The sequence below is a fragment of the Cebus imitator genome, unplaced genomic scaffold, assembly GCF_001604975.1.
Source record: "Cebus imitator isolate Cc_AM_T3 unplaced genomic scaffold, Cebus_imitator-1.0 Scaffold43, whole genome shotgun sequence".
NCBI lineage: Eukaryota > Metazoa > Chordata > Mammalia > Primates > Cebidae > Cebus > Cebus imitator.
The window spans coordinates 6,469,871-6,497,091 of record NW_016107358.1 but is presented as its reverse complement, the minus strand read 5'-3'; the positions used below and the strand labels follow the sequence as shown (position 1 = coordinate 6,497,091).

At 37.1% G+C, this 27,221-nt stretch overlaps 1 long non-coding RNA gene across 5 annotated transcripts in view; it reads left to right on the top strand.

The window, feature by feature from the left end:
* The window catches only part of LOC108302973, a 230,485-nt gene that overhangs the window by 45,376 nt on the left and 157,888 nt on the right, over window positions 1-27,221 (top strand). For 4 of the 5 annotated variants that reach the window (XR_005199873.1, XR_005199874.1, XR_001824625.2 and 1 more), the window contains 3 exons: window positions 1,083-1,314; window positions 3,248-3,355; window positions 5,733-8,404. This is a non-coding gene — a long non-coding RNA (uncharacterized LOC108302973). Of the gene's footprint in view, window positions 1-1,082; window positions 1,315-3,247; window positions 3,356-5,732; window positions 8,405-27,221 lie in introns of those variants that run through there. The other variant, XR_005199871.1, reaches the window with a different exon arrangement.

Below are 27,221 nucleotides of genomic sequence, written 5' to 3'. Positions count from 1 at the left end.
TTATTACCTGCCTGGCAAAATCATCTTACACCAAACTCCCAGGTAACTCAGTTTACCTGTATAACAAGCCTGCACATGTACCCCTGAACCGAAAAGTTAAAAAAAATTTAAGATAAAAACATGAAATTATCCATAGAACATATTAAATTTGCATTCCATTGAATTAAACATTGCCCAGGACACAATTGAGATTTTATTCCTCTATTTATTATATATTTATTTACGAGGAACGAAAATCATGAGCAGTGCTTCAAAGTGTTCATCTATTAATCAGAAGGTTTTAACCAAATGCATCTCCACTGTTTTTTTTTTTTTCATTTTCTTTCTTTTTTTTTTTTNTTTTTGAGATGGGGTTTCACCATGTTGGCCAGGCTGGTCTTGAGCTCCTGACCTCGTGATCTGACCGCCTCGGCCTCCCAAAGTGCTGGGATTACAGGCGTGAGCCACCGTGCCGGACTTTCTGCTGCTTTTGATTAGAATAAGGACAAAGGTTAAATAAGTAACTTGCCCACTTGCTTAGGGAAGCAAACTGTTGTGTAGAAACTGGTAGAGTTAGTGAAAACCACTCATGCACAAAGCATACTGTCAGATTCACTCCCAGTAATTTTCCTAAATGTTTATACTAATTAAATGGCCTGATGCTGCTATAAAATGTTTCTCTTCTTCCGTCTTTCTTAGTCCACATACCATGCTAAATGTCAGCTAGGAGAGCTCAGAGGGCAGTCCCTGATTTTAATAAGTTGCATTCTGAAAGTAGTTTAGAAATGGAATTCATTGTTTAAGAAAATGATTGTTATAAATATAGGTAAATATGAAGCTAGTTCAGATTAAGTGAAAGTCTGAGAGCATTGAGAGGAGATAAGTTTGGTGTCATGAGAACAGGGTTTTGAATCTCTGAGAGAAGGAACATCGCTCCTCCTTCCTAAATCATATAGTCTGATTTGTGAGAATGGAAATACTAGCAACCCGTCTCTAGCTCTTCCTCATGTGCCAGACTTGGTTCTAAATCTTATTCATTCTGTAACTGCACCAGACCAATCTGGCTCAATTTTTATGTAACAAAGTTGTGAATTGTTTTTCAGCTGCCATGGACCCCCAAGTTCAAGATCATATAACCTCAGCCGGCCCAAATGCACCAAGCATACAACCACAGGGGGAACCTAACTGTTCCAGTGGAAGAGCGGGGACCAATTTAAGTGGTGGACACCATGTGGCAGAATCCAGGATCCAATCAGATTGAGCCCTGGGGTCACCCTGTGGCAGGATCCAGTTGGATCATGCCCCCTGGCATCACCTATTGCAAGATCCAATCAGGTAACACCTCATTATCCTATGCTTATAGAGCTCCACCTAGCCCCTAGCCCACGGATCCAGATTTGAGTATTTCCTCTTGTTTCCTTGCCAGTAGACTTGCAGTAAACCATTTTTTTTTCCTCAAAAATTGGTGCTGTGGTATTGGCCTCTATGACCATAGGGTAGGAAGCTCATTGATTGCTTCATAACAATTCCTACAACAATTTTCTGAGGTAAGGCCTATAACTGTTCCCATTTTACCAAAGAGAAAGGGGAGACACAGAAAGGTCAAGGGATTTGCCCAAGGTCACACAGCTGATAAATGGAAACAACTCGACTGATATCAGGAGAGGAAGATATTCAACAGCCAGACACCCTGAACTCGCGGCTCTTAACACATTGTGACCACCCTCGATGAAAGGAAAAGGCAAGGCTAAAAAACATCTCTCTGTGACAATCAGAAGACTGAATAAGAGCTGGAGGTGCAACAGGCTTACTGTTCTAAGTTAAGAGTTTCTACGAGAATTCAAATGGTAATGCAGTAACACCCTCAGGAGAAAGCCACAATGTGTAAGTGTTCATGGTGAACTTCAGCCTAAAAAGATCCTAAATACTTGGCCATACACTGCTGGGTGCAAATATGCTATGGCATCATGACATTGTAATAGATTGCTGTAAACATATGTTAATTGTTCTTTTTTTCTTCCCTCCACTAGAACTTTAAGGCTATCCTTTCCTATTGCATTTCTATAAAAACTAAAAGGTAGATTCTTATCTTTCACCAGGGAGACTTTTAGGTATACAAATAATAGTCACAACCCTGTGTGTTTGATTTATTCCTCAGGCCATGGTAGTGTTGTGCATGGCCATTGGTGTTCAAGGTTTAAGTGTTGCATGCTTCCTAGTGGGACTATTATGTTTTGAGTACACTTCTTGAAATTCTTTTTTTTTCTTCTTTTCTATATTTAATCTCAGATTATACCATAAAAGTTAACCAGCTGCAGAAACGGAAGAGCGTCCAAAGTCCTATGGAGGGGATAACCTGAAAAGGCTGATAGGATCTTTTTAGTCTCAGCAGAGTGAGGCCAGAGGGCAGTGTTTGGTTTGGTTTATGCTAATCAGAGTGCTCTCCTTTCATTTTTACACGTGGAGCGCCAGTGTGCTGAAATGCGAGAGGCTGTCTTTTTATAGATCTTATGTGTGAGCGAGCCTGGTTTGCTTAATCACAAAAACCTGATGATGCCAGAGAACTGATAAACTATCAAGAGATTGAAAATCAGGTTTTGGGCATATCTATTTCCTCCGATGCCTTTAATTCCGTTGGAGCAACATGGTATAGATAGGTTAATCTGGAAATGCCTCTAGGCAAATTCAGTCCTTGTCTTAGTTTCTTCCAAATACCAAGATCATTTTATACCCATGGATTATTTGTGCAATACTTTTCCTCGGTAAGTTAGTTAATGAAAGTAAAACCTCTGGAGGAACTACACTTATATCTTGTTTCTATATTGATACATTTAATATCTTTTTCCTCTTCTTTTTGGGAATCTAATCCAGTAGATGGTGTTTTTGTCTGTGACAACATGGTTAAAATAAATCTCAATTTGAGGGGAGGGCATCTCCACAGAAACAAATTGTGTGATTTAGAAGCAGCATCAAATATTCTGCCTCTGTTCCTCTTTTTGCAAAATGGGTCATTCTCGTAGCCCTTGTAGGAAACAGGGTAATGCCTTACACATCCTTGATAAAATATAGTCGCCCAGTACCATCCCGGTTCTCCACTAAATCCATTTATTCATTCTTTCAATAAATGTTTTTAGTATTCCAATTATGTATCAAGCCCTGTGCTATGTACTGAAGGTATGGCATTCTGTGTGTCACAGAGTTTATATTTTTTTCAGGTAAGATAGACTAATACATAGAGCAAATAATAAAGTGTTAAGTGTCTTTGCAGGAAAAGCACAGTACAGGGGCCTTTGGAAGCACATGGCACACCTATCTAATCCAGTGGAGAGAGACTTGAAAAATCCTGGAAAGGGAGACACAAACAGAATCTTAAAAGGTAAGTGAGAGTTAGACACACCAAAGGCAGAGAAACGTCTCGTCCTGAGGGCACAGGCTGTACAAAAATGTAAATGTGAGAGACCATGTTAAGGAAGGACAACTCAAAAGCTGTCCAGAGCACCCAGATAGCATCGTACAAAAGGAAGGGTGGTAAGAAATGAGGCTGGAGAGGGTCTGAAATGCTATGGCCGGGGGAAGGCTTTGAAGAGTGGAACAGGAAAGAGTGGCTTAATCACCTGTACAGTTTAGAGTGCTGCCTCTGGGTCCAATGTGGAGAATGGTTGGGAGGAGATGGATACATTTAGGTGCTTAAAAATGTTTTTTGTTGAATAGTATACCATTCAAATGCTAAAAACATCAAATTCCCACTACTCCCCACCTAAGAGTCATTGGGAATGGATTCTTAGCCTACTTCGTTTTTTTAATCTCCTTTTTAGGAAGAGTGTATTGTGGGGTTTTTATATTACCCATGACAGCAATAAGAAAGCATTCTCAAATGAAAACCACTCTTCCATAGGCTTATCTGGAAGTATATTTTTTAATCGTCATCATCATCATCATCACCATCATCATCATCATCATCTAGCATAGATAGTCACATAAATAGGAGAGTTGGCTTTTGGAGAAGATGGGCCTTGGTGACGTAATGTTCAGCAAGTTTAGTCATAGCTCCTCTTCTTTTACTCCTATTCATTTCAATATTTGGATGGGTAGCTGAGAATGGCAGTTTTAGAAGACCCCTTCCTCTACATCTTACACAGTTGGAAAGATTTCTCTTAGTTGTCTTACCTCTGCAGGCTGGTTTGTTTCCTACTGCCTTATATGTATCACATGTATTCACCAGTTCTGACACAGTATATTGCTGGTTCATTACGTATCTGCTGGAATCTATATTCTCTCTTTGTCTGTCTTTAATTTAAATCTGGCCCCAATCATACTATACTATTTTAATTGTTTGAAGGTTCCAGTCCCTTGTAGGGCAGCTCCAGGCCTCACTCCCATCCATCCTCAATAAATGAGGAAACAAAATACCAAAGAGGCTGCTATAATAAGACTTGAAGAAAATGCCCTTTCCTTACTTTTTTTTTCTATATCAGCTGTTTGTATTCTCTGATACTCCTTTTTCCAGAGATAGCAGTGAAGGAAACAGAATCAGTCTGTGAACATTCAAAAACAATACAAACAGAATAGATTTAATAGAAATAAATTCCTCACAGAAAATCAACTGTCTCTGACCCTATCTAAAAATTATCATAAAGAATTTGGTTATTAACAGTAACATTTATTTAGGAAATATAATTTTAAGGTTTTTTTTTTTTAAACGTTAGTATGAGCATGATGGCTCATGCCTGTAATCCCAGCACTTTGGAAGGCTGAGGTGGGCAGATCACCTGAGGTTGGGAGTTCGAGACCAGTCTGACCAACCAGGAGAAACCCCATCTCTACTAAAAATACACAATTAGCTGGATGTGGTGGCGCATGCCTGTAATCCCAACTACTGGGGAGGCTGAGGCAGGAAAATCACTTGAACCTGGGAGGATCAGCTGAGATCACACCATTTTAAACTGCAGCCTGGAAAAAAAAAAAAAAAAAAGAATATGGGTTCATTTTATTTAAGGCCTGTATGTGCTTCAGCAAAAATGATTTTGTAATTTAAAGCCATGTAAAGTATAAATTAAAATACTTACTTTTTATTGTTTTATTTACTGTCTTAGCCTCTATCTATCTACCTATGTGTACATATATATGTATATATAACTGAGTAACTTTCTACATCTATCTAGATATCTAGCTTTTACATAATACCCTGATAACTACTAATAAAATCCTGAGGTTTAAAACAGAAGCTGTAGGATAGTTTCATATATATTCATTCATCAACTTACAACATAATGGACTAAGAGCTTTATAAAAAAAAGGAAACACATTTATGGTATTTAAATATTCTACTTACTTGTTTTACATAACTATTTTACATATATACAGTCCCTGAGATATTAGGAAACATGAAGATTATTTGGCATAACATCACCAGATGGATGAGTATCTCTGTGACAGCCATAATAAGAGGTCATCACCCTTTTCTGTACATACCTAGTGATGTCAAATATACCATCTCTCTTGAAAGCTAGACAAATTCTTCAGGGAAAATAATTATCAGACAGTCGTTTCTTACAATGAACCAATATCATCCTTTCTGCAAATTTCACCTGTTTGGTTTTTTTTCCAAGAGTCTCAGAGAATGAATCAAATCTCTCTTTCACCTGACAATGCTTCAGATATTTTGAGACAGTTATTACAGTTCTAGTCTTTTTCCATCATTTATTAAACAGCTTCAAAAATTTTAACGTTACTTGGAATTTTGTTTGTTAAAGGCATGTTGAATACCCTCGTCCAGGCCCGAACACAATGCCGCTGACCAGAACACAGCAGAGTCACCAGCCACCTTCACTGACTTTTAAATAACAAAAGAAGTTTTGTTCTTCATCTTCGCTGACAAACTTGCAGAAGAAGGTGGACATCTGATTGACAGGTATCTTTACAACCTTTTGCAATTGTCTTTTGATTTTTGACTAAGATTTGCATTGAAAGTGTATATGATAAAATATATACAAAAAAGAAATGGAATCAGCAATAACATCAGGCTTTCATTTAAAAAATATAAATTATTGCACAAGTTAAAGAATTTCTCCTTGGAGCTTTGTTCTTTTAGGTTATCAAATAGAAAATAGGAAAATGTGAAATGTACCTCAAATTAAAAGAAAAATTTAGGACAAATTAAATTTAACAGAGTTTAATTGAACGAAGAGTAATTGGTGAATTGAGCAGCCCACAAATCAATCAGAATAGGTTGAGTGACTTCAGTGCTGCACTATGGTTGGAGAAGATTTATGGACAGAAAAAAAAGATGCACAGAAAATGGAAGTGAGGTACAGAAATTGCTGGGGCGGTTACAGCTCCATGTTTGCCTTATTTGAAAAGAGTTGACCAGTTGGCAGCTTGTAATTGGTTGAAAATCTGTAATTGGCACAAGAGTAGGTCACAGTCCATTGACAGATCCGGTTAGGTTACAGTTCACTATATACAGAAAAACTTTAGGAAGAACTTAAAATATGTAAGGAGGCAGCTTTAGGCTAAATTTAATATAACATTCATGATGTAAGAATTATGGATGGACTGCAGTTCACTTGTTGATGAACATTTATTTGGATTTTTACCTGGTTTTGGCTACTGTGAATAAAGCTGTAATGAAGTCTTGAATTTAGAAAACGAAAGGTATGTTGTTTAATTTCCACATATATTTAACTTTTCCAGTTTTCCTTCTGTTTCTAGTTTCCATTTTGATCAGAAAAGATGCTTTGTATGCCTTGAATCTTTCTAAATGTATTAAGACTTATTTTGGGGCCTAACATAGATCTATCTTAGAGAAAGTTTCATGCATACTTAAGAAAAACATGTATTCTGCTATTGTTGGGTGGTATGCTTTGTATGTCTGTTAAGTCTTTCTGGCTTATAGTGTTGTTCAAGTCTTCTATGTCCTTACTGATGATCTATCTGAATATTCTATCCATTATTACAAGTGGAATATTGAAAAAAGAATTTTATAATTATTTTTTGCTACAGTTTTGCTATTTCATATTTTATCTCTGAATATATTTTGTTATTTTAATTTAATTGATCTGGGGATCAGCAGTTTTTAAAATATTAACTTTATTTTTTCCGAAACACAAATTCATTTCCCAAGTTAAGATGTGTGTTTGAAACTTTGAGTTGTAGTATGTCTGACCCAGCAAACCCGCCTTACTAACTTTCAATGCAGTGACAGAGTTCCTTGCTGTTCCTAAACTCACAGCTGAGTATTTGTTTTTTGATTGCCTTTTTCATTTATTTCTCCCTCCCCTTTCAGGGCATTCTTTCACTTTCAGGATTTGTTAACTGCTTGCTTAATTGTTTCAAATTACATTCTAGTAAATGTGGCACAAATCTAACGTAATAGAAGCAAGAAAGCTCTTCATCTTATCTCACCTTTGGGAATGCAATGTCCTGCTGTCTTTCTGGTTTATGCCTAACTTCTACAAAGCAGAACAAAAGCAAGAGGGATTAATTAGGAAGGGTATCTATAATAGGTATACCTCCTAGAGGTACAAAAGTAAGTGTGCAAAGAATGTTTATGTGCATTAGGTAAATTAGTAAGAAAATAGATTTATTAAATTGTACAATCATGTTTTAGGGGTTTTGTACACAAAATGTGGCAAAATTATACACAGGCCAGTTGTAAAGAATAAATAGGTAATACCATCTACAGTATCTTTTCAGTATAAACATCGTCGGGTATCTTTTCACAAACATATGTAAGACATTTTCATGTCTACTTTTGTCATTCATTTTGTGTTTCCACTAAGCTTTTGAAAGACGATGTTATTAATTGCAAATACAATCATTCCCTGTGCAAAGAAACTTCATGTTAGTTACATGATTTGAAACAGCCCCCTTTTAAATTTCTATTTTCTCCTTTTCATACTTCAGTATCCTTCTTAGATAAAGAATATATAATTTTACTCTTTGCACTTATTAAGATTTAAGAGTGGTGGAGTTTCATATTTCTTATTGTTAAATCAATAAATGAATAAAAATTTATTTACATCCAGGCTTAAGAAGTTATAGGGGGGTATAAAATTTGTGTATACAAACAACCAAAACAGCCATTAATATCATATGGATTGTGTATCAGCATCAAGAACCCTTGATAGGATTCACTGAAGGACACACAAAAAACACATAGTCTTAATTGACCATCAGTTAAACCCAAGTGGACAGACATGAGACTAGTACTCATGCTACAAAATAGCAGATCAGTGCTCTTCAAAATACTCTCTTAAGGTCATAGAAAATAATGAAAGACTAAGGAAATGTGCGAGGCTGGAGGAGACTAAGGAGCTGTGACAACTAAATGCAATTCACAAATTGTGGGATCTTGGATAGGATCCTGGGACTGAAAAAAGACGATACAGGAAAAAGTATTGAGATCATAATAAAGTCTGTACTTCAGCGAATAGTGTAATACCCATTGTTTTTTTGTTTTTTTTTAACTTTAGGTTAGGGGGTACATGTGCAGGTCATGCAGGGTTGCTGCATAGGTGCATACTATATCCAGCATTTCTCCCCATGTTATCCCTCCCCACCCTTCCCACCCCCTGCTGTCTCTGCGCTACCCCCCCCAACTGCCCCCAGTGTGTGATACTCCTCTCCCTGAGTCCACATGTTCTCATTGTTCAACACTCGCCTATGAGTGAGAACATGTGGTGTTTGGTTTTCTGTTCTTGTGTCAGTTTGCTGAAAATGATGGTTTCCAGATTCATCCAAGTCCCTACACAGGACACAAACTCATTTTTTTTATGGCTGCATAGTATTCCATGGTGTATATGTGCCACATTTTCTTTGTCCAGTCTATCATTGATGGGCATTTGGGTTGATTCCAGGTCTTTGCTATTGTAAACAGGGCCGCTATGAACATACGTGTGCGTGTGTCTTTGTAGTAGAATGATTTATAGTTCTTTGGGTATATACCCAGTAATGGGATTGCTGGGTTAAATGGAAGTTCAATTTCTAGATCCTTGAGAAATTGTCTTCCACGATGGTTGAACTAATTTACACTCCCACCAACTATGTACACATTCGTTTTTCCTCTTTATTTTATTCAAATTTGAAGTTTGTGTTTATTTCATATTAATAGATAGTAGCATCAAATCCTAATTTAGATTTAAAAGGGAGCTTAAAATCAAGCAATTTAATCTCTTTATTTAAAAACAGTGACACTCATCTGAAAATAATGCATATAGATGACAAAGTATTTCCTAGTCAGGCCATGGAAGTCTGTGACTGAACTGAGACCAGCACTCAGGAACCCTTATGCTCAATGTGCTCCTTTTCTATACCATTCTGACTCCAGATTCCAGATTGTTACTAGCAGCATTTCTGATTTTATGATTTACCACAGGCATTTTTTTTTGTTATTCCAGCAGTACTTATTGAGTACCTCACCTCTCAGGTGACAGGTGTACCACATCATATTTCTTTCCCCAGTCATGTTATGCACATGTTTATTCATTTATCCAGTATAATGGTTGATTCTACAGACATTTACCAATATTGTAGGGTTAAAGGCATGCTTTCAGAAATTAGATGCCTTTAAGTTCATATTCCCTTGGGAAATTTACTAGCTGTGTCACCTGGGGCATGTCACATAACTTCTCTAAGCCTCAGTTTCTTTCTTTGTACCATAGGCATTTTTAAATGACAAAGGATAACTTTAAATTATTTAAGACCTCCTTTACTCCCATGATCCAATCAAAGCCAATTTTGTTTTGTATTGTTTTCCATAAATGTATTCCCTGGCCTTGTGTTGCTAAATGGAATTCAAAACTAGTGATATATAAATATATTTATCAAAGGCAAACATTGTTTCATTTATTAGTGGTTGCTGGTGGCCCATAATCAAAGTACTATCTATTGAATGAAACGGATTGCTTTTTTGATTCTATTGATTGTTTCTTTGAATTTTCTGAGGATAATTTAGTTATAAAAGCCTTTCTCCACTATTACTTCTAATACATATATTTATTCATATGTTTTTCTTTTGCTTACACAGAGAAGATGAAATAATGAAAGCAGTTTTTCAATGTTTCTGCAATTCTCAATTAGATCTTATGAGGCAAACCTGTGGATCAGTTACTTCTTTGCATATACACTGTGCATGTGTGTGCTTTTCTTTTTCAGCTTGAAAGGGCAGGGCTTTTGTCTATTTTACAGAATTGAAAGTGAGAACTCCAAGATTCTTAAGGCTTCTGGTGTGGATCTGAACCAATTACTAAGCTGCTAGCAAGACTACCCATATCATAGTAGTTTCTTATCGTATTTAAATGGCCATGTTCTTTAACATTTAATGTCTTACTAATGTTAACAATTGTGTCTGCAGTCTTGAACTGAGGAGGGAAGGAAGCAGGTTATTTATTAGTCATGGCTGTTAACAAAAGGTAATGACATAATTCCTCTCCTTGAGCCTTATTGATTATTTTAGTATTATTTTTGCAATTTCTTTGAATCTGTAAGAGTTTCAAAGACAAAAGACTAGAAACAAAAGGAAAAGAGAATGCTCCAAGTCTTGAAATGAACACAATTTTGAAAGGGGTGGGTAGCCCTTGGGACATTCAGAGGGTGTCTTAATTTATTTTCATGCTGCTGATAAAGACATACCAAAGACTGGGCAATTTACAAAAAACAAAACAAAACAAAACAAAACAAAACAGTTTATTGGACTTACAGTTCCACATGGCTGGGGAGGTCTCACAATCATGGTGGGAGACAAGGAGGAGCAAGTCACGTCTTACATGGATGGCAGCAGGCAAAGAGAGAGAGCTTGTGCAGGGAAACTCCCATTTTTTAAAACCATCAGATCTCGTGAGACTCATTCACTGTCATGAGAACAGTGCAGGAAAGACCTACCCCATAATTCAATCACTTTCCATTGGGTTCCTCCCACAACACGTGGGAATTCTGGGAACTGCAATTCAAGATGATACTTGGGTTGGGACACAGTCAAACCGTATTGGGAGGTATTGGTAAATACTTTGGCCTCCTCCTGTCTCCCCCTTGAGCAGAGTGTCAGAAACTCTAGCAGCTGCGCATGGGCCTCAGGCTAGCAGTTCTTTTCTGAAGAACATGGATACATCAGAGCTGTGCCTCAAGGCTTCATGTCCTCAAAACACCCAGCTTGTTGATAGATGGTAGCTATAATGGTGACCAGGCATGATTCCTTGCCTACATTTTCTATTTTTTTGTTTGTTCTTTTCTTCTTCTTTCTTGGAGAGGCTAACTTTTTTTCCTTCATTTTCAAAGATAATGGGACAATGTATGACATTTCATCTTACTGGACAATCTAATGAACTTCAGAGGGTAAATTGTTTGCTGCTCAGGATTTCCAGGATGGCACAAATTCAATTTTATATTTAAATTTGAGAAGAAAAAATAAGTCTCAGTACCCATTACCCAGAAAGCAACTAAAGTCATCTTACAAACATAGCTATTAACTCAACAAAGAAAAGCCTGAGAGGTACTCAAGAAATTCGTAATTGAAGTAGTGAATAATCCTACAATTGCTACTTTTCAGAAAAGTTCTGTGTGTATGTGGAAAAAAGACACCATGGAACATTACCCATCAAACCTACTTCTGTCAATGATGTTTAGTTGCTTTAAAAGATATTTTTTAAACAAGATAAGACTTGGGACAGGGATTTCAGCCAAAGCTATGAAGAAAGGAAAAAAAAAATAAACTCTCTGTAATTCAAAACTCTTTCTTTTCTATCACAAGAAAAAGTAGCTTTATGAACAATGGCCTTTTGTGATGCATTCTAATGCAAGACAGATGTTGCAGGAGGTCACTGTATTACATGGCCTCTGTCTCTTCATCATTTCTCTGCCTCCAGTATGGGCCTCTTTTCATGGATCTGCCTCATGGCCAAAGACAAACACTCACAGTGCAGATTCTATTAATATTACGTCATTCTCCTCAGAAATTAGGATCCCGCCACACCATATTCTTTAAAAAATTTTAAGCCTTTTAATATGAAATATAAGCCATTGACTAAATATCTTTTCTAACTTCCCACATTATTTCCTTCAAACTTGGTGCTCTATTAATCCAAATTTACACTGTTGTTTTTTGAACCCACCATATTGTTTCCACAGTGCTGTGAACTGGGCATGCTTTTCACTCTGTCTGGATTCCATTTCTACCCCAACACACACATATATTTTGCTACTACCTTTTAATTTGGCTAACTTGTACTGATGAGCCATCCCTGAACCATCATGGATTCTTCAGTGTCATTAGTGCATTTCTATCAAAGCCCTCACACTAAAGAGTAAGAATTACCTGCTGACTCAAAATCACCCCTCAAGGCTGAGGTCCCTTCCAGGGCAGAGACGACGTATCCACATTTTTCAACAGCCCAGACACAGCAAACACTCAATGAATGAAATGAATCTTTCCATTTACAATATCTCCTTTCTTACTCTTTATTAACTCAAAATCAGTCCTTTGAACCCCAGGAATTTTTACAAATTGAATAATTTTTACTATATTTATATTCTAGGGTTTCCTCAAAACTTTTGGGATGTTACTTATGTGATCCTTATGATGGTCTTTTAGGGAGTGATTAAATTTAGGAACTAATTTATATAAGGTTTGTTGTCATAGAAAACTTTAATTTTTTTTTCTGTTAAGACTATAGGTTCTTAGCCCATCAAGGCATTTCTGATATTTGTAAAACCCCCAAAGTTTTTACTAGAATTTTGGGGTAGGTACACTTTGTGGGAAAAGAGCCAACAGCTTTCTTGAGGTACTTCAAGTAGTTTGGAAAGAAAAAGGGGAAAACGAGCGAAATTACTGAACAGGAATGAAGGGCATATGTTTAGGAAATGCAGGAAGGAAGGGAGAAAATACATTTCTTTCGTTCATTTGCTTTTTTGAGATAGAGTCTCACTCTGTTGCCAGGCTGGAGTGCCGTGGCATGATCGTGACTCATTGCAACCTTTGACACCCTGGTTCAAGCAATTCTCCTGCCTCAGCCTCTCAAGTAGCTGGGATTACAGGCATGCACCACCACACCCAGCTAATTTTTGTATTTTTAGTAGAGACAGGATTTCACCATGTTGGCCAGGCTGGTCTCAATCTCCTGAACTCATGATCCTCCCGCCTTGGCCTCCCAAAGTGCTGGTATTACAGGCATGAGCCATGGCACCTGGCGAAGAAAATATGTTTTAAAAGCATAAAATGATAGTGCAAAAAGAAAATGCATAGGGCCACAGACAAATCTTGCTGAATCAAACTTTGTCTAGGGTTAACTTAGATGCAGGATGATACTTAGCCTCTCTTTTGAAGAACACAATATCTGAGTATAAATATACTTCTCTTTTTCGACTAGAGTGAGAAAGAGTAATAGAAAAAAGGACATTAAACTTAGAAGCTCAATCTCTTGGCCAATTTTTTTTTTCTAAGTCACAATATTCACTGGGTATTGATGAAGAGATATACAGGATATCCATAACATATTCATGTTTGATCCATAGGATGAATGGGCAAAATTATCTCTAGCAGAAAGACATTTTATTTAAAACAAGCTGAAATTAAAATACAAATACCTTTGTTCTCCCTGTCAGGCAAAATGTTTACTGTCAGGATGGAGACAAAATTTTGTAGTCTCCCAATGACGTGACCATGCTGTCTAAAGCCCTCCAGGTGTGACCCGTGAAGACACTTACTCTGGGAAGCCTGATCTCAGATCTGTTTGCTATGGAGGAACCAGTTATAGGATTTCAAGTTCCAGAGAAAAGGGGGGAAGTGAATAAAATTAAAGATCCTTCTTAATTAATCTCTATTAATTATAAAACAAACAATATAAATGAAAAGCAATTTCAACTCACTACTGAAAAAAAAGTCAACAGGAAGCAGTATTTACAAATAAAAGTCAAGTGATTTATTCAGCCCCAAAACTGCATTGCTTGGCTGCTTTGAGGATGTTCACCATGCCTCCTTGTTTGGTTGAATGCAGGTTGAAGACTTCTGACTACAGGATTTAATTTGCTAGATTCACATATGTGTCAGTCATCCAAGTCAGGAGGACATGTAGAAGTATTTTTAGCAAACATCCCCATGGCAAGCACTTTAATTTGTTGTCTTGTAGAGGATCAAGAACGCCAGTACATGTTTGTAAACATTCCAATTTTACATGCAGTTTTAATGCAATATGTTTCATGAAAACCTTGCCGAATGGTTACATCTTGTTAGTAATGGTACTTCATCTCAAATCCCTGGAGGGTTCTTTATTCTGGGAACAGAGCATGTAGGCACCCCCGGGTACTATTTAGGAGAAATGACTGCATGATCATCTACTCCCATGTCAGTTCAAGTTAAAATATTTTATGGCACTATCAAAATTTGGTCAATAGCAGATAACTTATTGTCATAGTCTTTTGCAATAGCAAGTAAGCGTTTGTCAATAACAATGCAAAGAATAGCTTATCCTCTCTGAGTTTCTGTGTGGGTGAAGCTAAATCAAATGTCTACAAAGAGAAGAAGAGAAGAGGATATTCTAGGATTAAATCTGGTTATGGCAGGCATTTGATAATCTCTGTCAATGGGAAGATTCATGCTCTTAAATAACAGAGAAAGAGAGCTTTGAAAAATGAAGAAAAATAAGTATCTGAGTGAAGATTTTCTCAAATAGAGCACAGGAGATTTTTAAAAATCTTTAAGTAGAGAATGTATTTGAAATATCTTACTGAACAATTTAATATTTATTCTACACATAGATGCTTCATACTGAGGTTATCTTTACAGTGTTAATTTTTATGAAAACTGTAACATTTTTGCATTCCTAATCGTTAGGGATAAAGTAGCATTTTTCAAAGACTCAGAAGCTCTATTTTGATCTCCATGCATGTTGTTCCTGCTTTTATCTCCTCACTTTGTGATGGTCCAGAAAGGAAACTTTTGCACCTCAGCCACAGCAGGACTGTGAGAAAGACAGGATATTTACATGTTCCTTGCCTCTAAATGTCAAAGCCATTAGGCAGTGCTAGCTTCTGAGACTCAACAAAGCACCCCAACGCACTAATTCCCTGAAGCATAATCAGATCATAAAGTCAGAGTTAGAGTGACATTTGGGGCCATCTAATCCCACACGTCCTCTTAAAAAACTCTTCACATCAACCCCTGTGCTGACACAACACACAGACTCCAGGAGTGGGACTATCCTGTCTCTGGGGTAGATAGTCTCATTAGAAACCCTAATGCAACACTTAGCCAACGTGCTAAGTGTTGGAAAGAACTTCTTTCTCTAGGTTTTGGTTCGAGGGTAATTACATCTATTTACTTTTCTCCTTTACAGCCCTTCAAGAAAACAATAACCTCTTCCTGAAATTTCCTTCTAGTTCTCTCTATAATGGTTCTTTATGTAGTGTGGTTTCCAGTCACTTTCTCATCTTGCTGACCCTTCTCTGAACATGATTCTGTTTTTCTGGTACCTCTTTACATCTGGAGCCTCAGCTTCCAAATGAATTTTGACCTTTGATGGCTAAGGGCCATTATCTTTATTTAGCCAAGCATTAAAATTATCTTAGTACAACATAAATTTGTCTTATCTTACAATTAATTATAAATGGCATAGATTTATGGGGTGCTAGTGGTGTGGATCTAGAAAGAGTGAGCCAGATCTCAATTTATTAAAACAAAGACTGGAACATGGGGCATGTTGCCAATACAGGAACTCCAGAATATAGACATAGGCACAATCCCCATTAGGAGAAGCAGAGCTCATGGGTAAACTTGAACCTGGGGAAAATGCAGAGCTATTGTAGAAAAAAGTGGAGCACTGCCTCAGAGTCTAGCTGGCAAAAATATTTATTGATTAAGTATATGATGCTATTCACAACAACAATCAATAGTCATTCTTTTACTCTGTGCCAAGAGTTTACATACATGTTTGTTTTGAATTTTATCTTTATAACTGATCTAAGAGGTAGCTATTATTAGCCTTCTTTTACAAATAAGAAAAGTGAAGTTCAGCGTAGCTAAGCACATAGACCAGGTCACAGCTAGGTGATGGTGAAGATGGAACATAGGCGGGATGACCTGACTACAGGGTGCATGCTGACAACTGAAGTGCACTAAGCCTGTTACATATGGCTTCCTCGCCTTGGGATTAATCCAGTGATCTGGAGGCATACCTGAGTATGAAAATAGAGCTCAGTGGCTGAGAGGTGATGACAAGAATAGATGATAATGGGTTGGGACTAGTGGAGCCTAAAATTTACAACTGACCTGGAAGATAGTTCACTATCATACTAGCCAGGATGAGGTTACTGGATGGAGAGGATGACACCAGACCCCTGGAACAGGAAAAGCGATTGTATCACCCTTTGCTCCTAGTCTGCCAACAACAACTTTACTGGCTTCAGTAAAGAAGGTTAGGCTAGCATCAAACATAAACTGGAAAATAAAATTATGTCCCAGGAAAGTCTCTACCCACACCAAAGGAATTAAAAATACAAAGACTTAAAAAAAAATAAAATTGCTGAAACCTGACAACTTACCAACCAGTTTTTAAGCATATCCATTAGAATTATTATTACTGTTATTCCAGTCAGCAGTTATTACGTATCTACCGTTGTTCTAAGTGCTTTTCACATATTTATTTAGTGATCGTAATAACTCTATGAAGTGAGTATCATTATTATCTTCATGTAAAATCTGGCTAAAGTGAGTCACAGTTAGGTGAAGCAGCGTGTCAAATAGTGAGTCACAAGCTTGCACTCAGATCCAGGTGTCTGTAGAACCTCAATTTTTTATTCATCTCTCTTTTATGGACTCACCTCTATTCTGTGTGATGATACTATTCAATCTCCTGAGGGATATTCCTTTGGGAAAATTCTCTTGTGAGACACAAAGATAGTCCACCACTGAACTCTGGAGTTGAGCCCCACCCTGTCACCATATTCTTAGATATTTGAGTCCTTGGGTTCAATGTCAGAAGTTTGTCTAAGAATATGCCCTTTTGCTGGTTTGAGCCAGACTGTTAACTATTCCTATAGGAATAGAAAAACCTTCATTTGGGTCTTGTTGTTTTAAATCCTTAATGCAACATGTCATTTCGACTATTTAATAATATTTTAATAAAACTAATTTTTAAAAATTTATTTATTTATCTATTTTTAATGTATTTATTACACTTTAAGTTCTCAGGTACATGTGCAGAATGTGCAGGTTTGTTAGATAGGTGTACATGTGCCATGGTGGTTTGCTGCATCCATCACCCTTTATTTAAATCACTTTTTCTAGTGGTTTCTTCATGAAAAAATAACTGATGCCTCAATGGTCCTGCATATCCCTCTGAGAAGTCTGTTCTGTGGTAGTCACCAATGTTACAGATTTTAAAAATTTCATTGACTTGGCTTCAATTTCCATTAAGAAAAAAAAAAAAACTTCCCCTGAAATAATTTATCCACTTATTTGGATGAATTATTTCAGGGGAAGTTTTTCTTTTTACATTTTTTATTATGTAAAGAGTATTTTGAAGAATTATTATGATAGTATAATAATATTTCAGAGGAAAACAGCAGGTAACTAGTTTTGACGTTGGGCCCTTTGCTATTTTTTTTACTCCTTGTCTCTGCCTGGGTCTATGTTTATTGAACTCCACAGAATGCCAAGACAGCATTTGTAAAGGGGGATTTATTTAATTCTGGGTGAGTTGTACAAATGCAATAATGTGGCCCAACTCTTGTTTAATTTCGAAGGCTCTCTCCTAGACAACATTGCTCATAATGGACAGTTCAAGCCAAATTATCCATTATTGTTCCCAAAGTTTACAATTAAACTATCGATCAAAACTGGCAGTGATTTCTCCAGCAGCCTGAGCCTAGAAGCAGCTGAATTATATCAGAACACAAGTGTGTGGAGCCAGAAGGTGACACAGACAGACAGATGCCAGCCAGACAGTGGCACCTTCCACCAACCACCCTGGGATCCAGCCTTCGGTAATTTTCCTTGAGCCGAGAAGCAGGCTGCCACCCCAGCTATGTAGAGTGGGTTTGCAGTTTTAATAGCCAGAGGTGTCCGCAATTTGCGACCTCTATCCCTGGCTGTAAAAATTGGAGTTTAACAGGTTTGGCTCCATGGGGAACCGACCTCAGCTTTTAGGCTCCTTTAGACACTGCAGAATGCATCTTTTCTGGGGAATTCCACAATAAAATGACTGTTATTTATCATTACAAACCTCTTTATCATTTAGTCAATAAAAGGCCTTTCTCTCTCTCACTTTTTTTCCTGTGGCGTGCTCAGTCAGAAATCGGTATTAGTCTCTCCTGGCCCGAAGGCAGGAGATGTCAAAAGCTAAATCATGATCTACCCTGGCTTCCTGGCTAAATTGTGTATGAAGGCCTCAGGCAAAAAGGTACACATGCTCATTATTTGAAACTGAGATTTCCCCCCTCTTTTAGTTTTTCTTTCTTTTTCTCTTTCTTCTTTTTACATATTGAGACATAGAAAACATATGTGGCTCAGAAGACATTTGATATAAAACATGGCAAGAGCTTGACATGCCCCCTTCATATATTTTCTGATCAAGAAATAAAAAGTGAATTGTAATTTAAAAAAAAAAAAAAGGGCAGTGGACTTTACCTCTTGAACTTTTTGCTCCTGGTGAAAAAAAATAGTGTTGCTTTTGATTGGGGGTATCAATAACAGATGCCTTCCAAAAGGAGTGCAAACTTCAGGAAAGGCAGATCTTTAGTTGAGCATGAATAGTATTATTTTTTACTTGCACAGAGTAAGAGGAATCATTCCTTTAGATCTGCAAATAAGGTTTGCCTTGGGATTCACTCACTTCCTACAGCACTGCAGTGGTAGCTGCGTGGTGGGAGGTGTCAGTCGCAAAATGTCAGTAGGAATGCTGAGGTAACAATATCTTTGGACGTAACATATTTGCAGTGGTTCCTGCAAAACCAGCTATCCTGATTATGATCTGAAGCATCACATTTCAACCCATAGTAAAATTGGGTGGTCTTAGATGTCCTTTTCATTATATTGTCGTGGGTATGCCCTCTCTTCTGATTTTTACATATAATAAAGAAAGTACTCTTCGGGGACATGGGTTTGTTCGTTACTTTATTGTCTTTTTCAGTCAAGGCAGATTCTGAGCTCATTCTAGGTGCCAGATACTATGCCACCCAAGGGGACGGACCTTGTGAATAAGTAAGGATTATCGAGCATACGAGATGTGTTGGAAAAAGCTTTTAATGACCCTAATCACATAGATACATGTCCAACTGTTTCATTTCTAATGGGTCAATCTACAAAATAAGAAATAAAATTTCAGGGGACCTCTATTGTTAAAACCTTGATATTTTTTTCCTGAATATCTTATTCCTGGAGGAGGTAACATTTAGAATCATAGAAACCTATATTTTCAGAGCTGAAAATAGAGAATATCTTGTTCCATACTCCTACTTAGAAATTAAGGCTTAAAGAAAGAAAACTAACACAAAACAACAACAGCAGCAATTGTCTGAACGTTTAACTAGCAATTTTAGGAACTGAAACTTGGGTTCCTGTCCATACCTCAATCTCCCTTCTGTATGATATGTTTAGTCTTATCCTTTTTTGTGTAGCATTTACCAAAGATACACTCAAGGATTGCTTGGCAATGGTGAGAAGACAGAGGAAGAAGTTGCCTTAATGTTATCAGACACTGTTCATTGTCATCATTTGCTCACCTGTGTTCTTCTTAAAAATGAACAAAAATTACACAGGTCTCAGGTGCATTAGCTGGGAAGTCCACTTTAGCTATAGAACTAAATACATATTTATTTACATAGTTAGATCTCACTGTGTAATATGTGTAAGTATATATACGCATACATGTAGATCCCACTATATATAACAAAATATATGTCTAGAGAGAGATCTCACTATATATGTACAGTATGCTCTAAATATATAAATAAATATATATTTATTTGGTATGTATATATTTAAGTATGTAAGTATATGCATGAATATACACACATGCACACACACGTGCACATACTTTTTTCTTTGCTATTGGTCAGGGCCCTGAAATGTTGATGCTCACTTATTTTTCCTGACATAACATGGATAAATTAAAAGCAATTGCTTTTTTTCTGGCTTTCTGACTTTGTTAGACTGGCTTGCAAGCTGCACTTCCAAGTAATCTTCAGAGTGAATCAATGATACATAATTCTGATCTGTAAGGCAGACGAGCCAGTCCTCCAAAAACTTAATCATACATGGGGCCCTATTAATCTACAAGGTTAGTATAAACAAATCTTGCTGGGGGAAACAGATCATGTTGTATGAACCCATGTGTGTGTGAAGAACTCCACTACGATGTGAAATGATCCCAAGTAGAACTGTCTCCCACTTCTCACCAGGACACAGGAAAGCAGTTTACACTCTTCCAGTTATTTATTTACATTCAAAACAACCTGATATATTTTCAACATTTACAAAATAGATTGTTTTTAGACTGAAACCATATATTCTCATCTCCAAGTGAAATTTATGACAGTTATAAACCACTTAAAAACGAGATAGTTTGTGATAAGGATACAAATCTGGGGTCTAGTAGCCCCTTATAGCTTGACAATAAAAAAATCAGATTTGTATGTTCTTCAGTTCTGAGCATAATATTTAAAACCAATCTTACCTTTAAAGAGTGAAGAATTTAAAAAAAGAAATTTTAAAAACTGTATTTGCATTCCTCTCATCTTTTTTCCTTTTTCTTTTGTTCTTTGCTATTTTAAACAAGACCCTAACTTAAATCTTCCAGCTCTAACTTGCAAACTCTAAGCCTCCAAGCTCTAAGTCATTTAAAAATTATTCATTTTACTTTCTAAACTTATGATTATGCCTCTTTTCTCATTTAATTTTAAGTCCACATCTTCTAGCAATACTACTGGTATGGGGTCATAGCTCTGCCATTCAACCTGTAAATAAAAGAACTTTAAGAGTGTTGATGAATTTAAGTGCGTGTAACATTCCTATTAAGTGTTTATTTCTTCCTCAAATTAAACATCAGTTTCCATGGCCTGAGGTGGCTTGCTGCTTACACGCATGTGGTCCTGTTTCCTTATAAAGGGGACAAATAGCTACCTCAGAGTGTCAAATTAGATAGTGGCCCTTGAGCACCTTCCTTAATATTGATGAGGCTCTTGGTGAGCAGTAGTAAATGCAGCACGTGGGTATAGGTAGTATAGAAGGACTGTCTCGATGTCATGCATGGGTGTGGGGTATCCTTTGACGTGACTTTGGTGCCCAGCTCTGTCTCACAGTCACGTGAAAGTGTTCACTTCCCTTTGAGAGTGTGAGGTCCTTAAAGGAGGGAGGTTCAATAAGTGCTTTTCAGATGAAATCAAATTTGACATCTTGCCATGCAAGGGTAGACTATTCAGACTGATGGTACACTCAAGGGTGCTATTTTGAATATTTTATGTTCATACAGTTTTCTATCCCAGTATTTTACTTCATAAAACTATGAATGGACCATACTCTTGAGATTGATTAATGTGGATTGTTCCTGCTTAAGTCCCCAAAGATGGTTAAATATCTTATGCATTATTTGTATCCCTGGCATCATTTTAAGTTCTTATTTTGGCTAGATTGATTTTACATGAGATACATGTAAACTATATGCACACATGTTTTCTTTAAAGCTCTCTGTATGATCAGTGCAAGTTACTCAGTCTGGAAATTCTCTTAGAATGAAACAGTTATACTCCCTGGTTGATGCTATTGCTGTTCCCACTTATCACTACCTCTTCCAGTAAAAGGACGTGTACCCATGTGGGTACGCAGCATATGACTTTCCTTGTCACATGACTTACTATATGACTTTCTATGCCTCCTATGGGTTTCTGAAGTTGGGCTTGGTCATGTGACTTGCTGTGCTGACTACAAGTGAGCTGGTGGTCACAAGTGTGGTAGAAACCTGACAAGCCATTGGGTGTTTTGGCCAATTCTCTTATTCCTTCTCTCTGCCATGAGAACAGCATGTCCCAAACAAAGACCATTCCTTCAGCCAGGATGTTAAGTCACATAGAGAAGAACCGTAAAAACCTCAGCTTCCAGCATTTGACAAGGCTAAGAAATAAACAGTTGTTCAAGGCCACTAAAGTTTTAAGGTTATTTTTCTTGTAGCAGAGATGACTAATATCCTATTAACATTTATTTTTATAAAGGATAATTAGATTTTTCAGTACATAGAGATACAAAGAAGAAAAAAATAAACAGACTCATTATTCCCCAACACAGATGACCTTTGTTAGTGTGTACATACAGTTTAGAAAGTTCAGGCTAAACAGAAAAAGAGTGCGTTTTCAATTTTCAACTTAATTATGATATGGTAATGTGTTGCTTTAAAAATTATCTTTCTTTAAATATGTGACAGTTATGTATCATTAGAAAATTTTCTTCTGTGTGTGTGTGTGTGTGGTTTTTTTTTTTTTTTTGAGACGGAGTTTCACTCTTGTTACCCAGGCTGGAGTGCAATGGCATGAGCTCGGCTCACTGAAATCTCCACCTCCTGGGTTCAAGCAATTCTCCCGCCTCAGCCTCCCGGGCAGCTGGGACTACAGGCACATGCCACTATGCCCAGCCAATTTTTGTATTTTTAGTAGAGATGGGGTTTCCCCATGTTGACCAAGATGGTCTCGATCTCTTGACCTCATGATCCACCCTCCTCTGCCTCCCAAAGTGCTGGGATTATAGGCGTGAGCCACGGCACCCGGCCTTCTGTGTTTTTATGTACAGTTTACCTGACTTTCCTATGGGCGACTAATATTTGAAAGAAATAAGTGATGACAAATGAATATTTTATTTGTATTTATTATTTACTTTTCAAAACCAAGTATGTATACTATTGATGTTCATAATATCTATATTAGGAATACACTTTTCTCTACAAAAAGTTGAGGCATTACTCTGATACTGTTTTGATTTATTTCCTATGAAGTAAAATAAATTTCCACTCCACCATAAAGAAAATGTCTTTCTTCTCTTTTTGTTTTGTTTTGGCAAATAATCAATTTGAGAATTTGGAATTGGCCTCACATTTTATTCCAAAAGATGGATATCTTCAGAGAAATTTCAGTACAATTCCAAACCTAACTCTTACACACACATTTTTGGGATCGATCGCAAAATAGTGCCAACAAAAAGTCTTTCCTTTTATTGCTCTATTCTTTGATATTTTTTCCCGTTCTTTATATCTTGCTTGGCAAAGGGTATTTAATTAGTGAGAATCCATTTCATTTTATGCATTCATGCATGCAAGAATATTATCTTTGTATCTCTTTTGCCATAGAACAGTTGAGAAGAAACCAGTGTGGGTGTTGATGAACAGGGATGATTAAACACTTTCTGAGAACTGCATTTCTGAGAGTGCATTTGAAAGTTGGACCTGGTTTTCAAGCATTCTACATTCGAGATATATATTATATCTCCATGTATGATATAAAATATATGTATGCATATGTACATGCATATATATACATTAATTTTTATATGTATATATTATGTTATGTATAAGAATTACACATACATACATGAATATATATGGAAATATACATAAACATGTTTATTGAGCAGTTGCTGCATAAGGCATAGTTTAGAGCCTAGTGTGCCTTTTATATTTATAATAAATATAAATGATGAGAGCTCGAAAAGTTAAATATAAATGGAGAGGGCTTGAAGAATAAAAATACATATCCTATTTTCTTGAGCTATGATTATTCCAGATCTTGTATTTATTTCAACCTTCATCACAACTGACAGGAGATGTTTCCTAGGTGGATTAATATACTTTAAAGGCACTTGGTACATTTTTCATTGATTATGTCCAGTTTTGTATATATGTATTATCACTCCAAAATCATTAAAACTTTTTTTCTTTTTTTTTTTTTGAGTTGGAGTCTTGCTCTGTTGTCAGAGCTGGAGTGCAGTGGCGTGATCTTGGCTCACTGCAACCTCTGCCTCCCGGGTTCAAGCAATTCTGCCTCAGCCTCCTGAGTAGCTGGGACTATAGGTGGGCGCCACCACACCTGACTAATTTTTTTGTATTTTAGTAGAGACAGGGTTTCACCATGTTGGCCAGGATGGTCTTGATCTCCTGACCTTGTGATCCACCCGCCTCGGCCTCCCAAAGTGCTGGGATTACAGACGTGAGCCACCCTACCTGGCCCATTAAAACATTTTTAAGGAAAAGAGCTGTGTCTTATTCATCTATATGTATACATTTCTTAGCATAGTTCCTGGCTTCTGGTGGGGTTCAATTAATAATACCTGGTATTATGACATTGTGGTATATTATTACATCTAGGCCAATCAGCAGTATAAAGAAACCCCTTCAGAGGGGCCAGCAGTCATTTGATGAAAATATTTGAACATATTCAAATATGCTTTTAATATTTGAGGATAAAATGATTGGATTTATTCTTTGTTATTTTGAAGAGGAAAACAGAAAACAGAGATTTCAGCCCAGTATAAAAAATTTTCTAATATGTAGGCTTTCCAAATTGCTCTTCACTGGGCATGCCAATGCAAATATATTAGAAAGTGGATTCCTGTACTGTGTGGCAGGTTACATACTAAATGGATTCTTGTTCTAAGTTCCTTTTATAGTTTCTTCTATTTTGCTTTGTTCTTTTCTATCTCAATAGATTATATATATATATTGAGTCCAAGGATCATGTTTTACATCTTTTGGTGTCACTAGGCTCTAAACTCTGGTTTATGTAGCAGCTGCTCAATACATATTTGTGGAATATAATAATGGGAGGCTACTCAGAGGTTAGGCAACATTAGGAATGGTGCCCAGTTCATCTTTTATAGGACTGGGAATAGTGTGGCCATCAGAAGGAACAAACATATGGCAGTTTATTTCAAAGGGGAAGGCCACAAGAGGTGGCAAGCAGTAGGGATGCAGATTTAGAGAGCAGAAGATGATGGGATTAATTTTGAACTTATTGAGATTGCTTTGCCAAGAGAAGATAGACAGTAGACAGTTGTGTAAGTGGTCTGATACTTGGGAAAGAATGCTGAGTTGAAACCTACAATTTGGTAGACCTGGGTTCCAGGTTTGGCTCCAATGCTGACAACCCTGTGTCTTTAGAGAAGGCATTTAAATATTTCAGGTCTCAATCCTTATCGGTAAAAGGGTAATAAATAATTTTGATTAATTGTTAGAGTTGCTATGGAGATATTCTCATAGTGCCTACCAAATAGTAATTATCAACTAATATGGGTTTATTTATTATTGTAATAATATTTATTATTGGTTTTTATTTTAGTCAAATTCATTTCAATAAGGTGAGTGCCGAAGTCATATGTTAATAAAGATTGTTGACTAGTCCTTCTAAAATATGGAGAAATAGATAAGATTGTAAGTAGATGCAAGGAAAGAAAAAATGTATATATAAAAGTAATGAACATCGTTTAATGCTGAGGCGAAAGAGCCAGGAGAGAGGGAAAAAGTTGAAAATAAGAAGGAATTAAGGGATCATGGTCTACTGAATGAAGGAGTAGGTGAATGAAGGGACAGGTACCAAAGTACATCTGGAGGGATGGGTTCTGACTAGGAGAAAAGGTGTCATTCTTTGGAGATGTGTGGGGGCTGAGAGTTGGGGCATAAGGAGTAAGGAGGTAAAGATACTTATCTTATAATATCTTTAATAATTCAAAATAAACTCTCAGAATACCAGATTCAGAGAATATTTATTACTTTATGTAGGGAATTCTGCACTCTTTATTTTTTATTTTTAAAATTTATTTATTTAACTTTAGGTGCATACTATATCTGGCATTTCTCCCCATATTATCCCTCCCCACCCTCCCCTCTCTCCTCACCCTCCACTCTCTCTCCCCTACCCGACCCCAACTGCCCTCAGTGTGTGATGCTCCCCTCCCTGTGTCCACGTGTTCTCATTGTTCAACACCTACCTATGAGTGAGAACATGTGGTGCTTGGCTTTCTGTTCTTGTGTCAGTTTGCTGAGAATGATGGTTTCCAAATTCATCCAAGTCCCTACAAAGGACACGAACTCATCATTTTTTATAGCTGCATAGTATTCCATGGTGTATATGTGCCACATTTTCTTTGTCCATTCTATCATTGATGGGCATTTGGGTTGGTTCCAGGTCTTTGCTATTGTACACAGGGATGCAATGAACATACGTGTGCATATGTCTTTATAGTAGAATAATTTATAGTTCTTTGGGTATTTTTGAAGAGACTTTATCACACATGATTCTATGAATAACAGAGGTAAGGATAGAGAAGTTACTATTGAAAATGATCTAATAGTCCCATACATAGTTTTTTGGTAAGCATAGAAGTTGACCCTTCTGGTTTTAAAGCTTGAACCTTATATTTGCAGACCTTCAGGCCTCTCAAAGTATCAAAGAACTGAAACTCACCAGATCACCATATCCAGCCAGTGAGATGCTGGACCCCTCATTCAGCATGACTGATTCCTTGCCCTGCCCTAGTTTCTGTTTTGTTACACATTGTTACATTTCTTCCGTGCTATATACAACCCTAGGTCTTGTCTTGCGGTGGGTGAGAGAATGGACCTGGATTTGAGACTGAGCTCCCATCTCCTGAGCTGTAGCACCACCATATGAAAACTTTCCTTGGCAGTAGTGTCATCTCAGTCATTGGCTTTCTGTGCAGTCTGTGCAGTGAGCATCAGGGCCTAGACTGAACCTCTGGTGTTTTGGTAACAATAGTATGCCCTTCAATCAGTGAAGCAACTGAGACCAAGAGAATGAATGCAACCTACCCCAGATGATGTGGGTCATACTAGCCCTGTAACTTTATGCAAATCTAACCCATTTCTGTAGTATGAGCCTGTCGTTTTGATTCCATTATCTGGTGGTTCAGACCTCAGTTGGGGTCTTACTTCCCACTTCTGATATCTCGGTTTGACACCAGAACTTGGCCTCCCCACAACCAAACACTGGTTTCCTTCATGGCATTTTCCTAACTAGCATCTGATTTGCATCTCTATTGTTTGTCTTGAGTAGTAGCCTCAGATTCAGTTCTACAGAACCTAAGCCCAAGTCAGTCTAGCTAGAATCTGGTGGGGTGCCTAAGTCTCTCCCTGTGTGGTAGTTAGTATGGTTTTATTTCACAGCTCACTGTGTTAGGAGACAGGTCTCCTAAGCCCCTTGGGAGCTGAAACATATATAGAAGATATATATATATATATATATATATATATATATATATA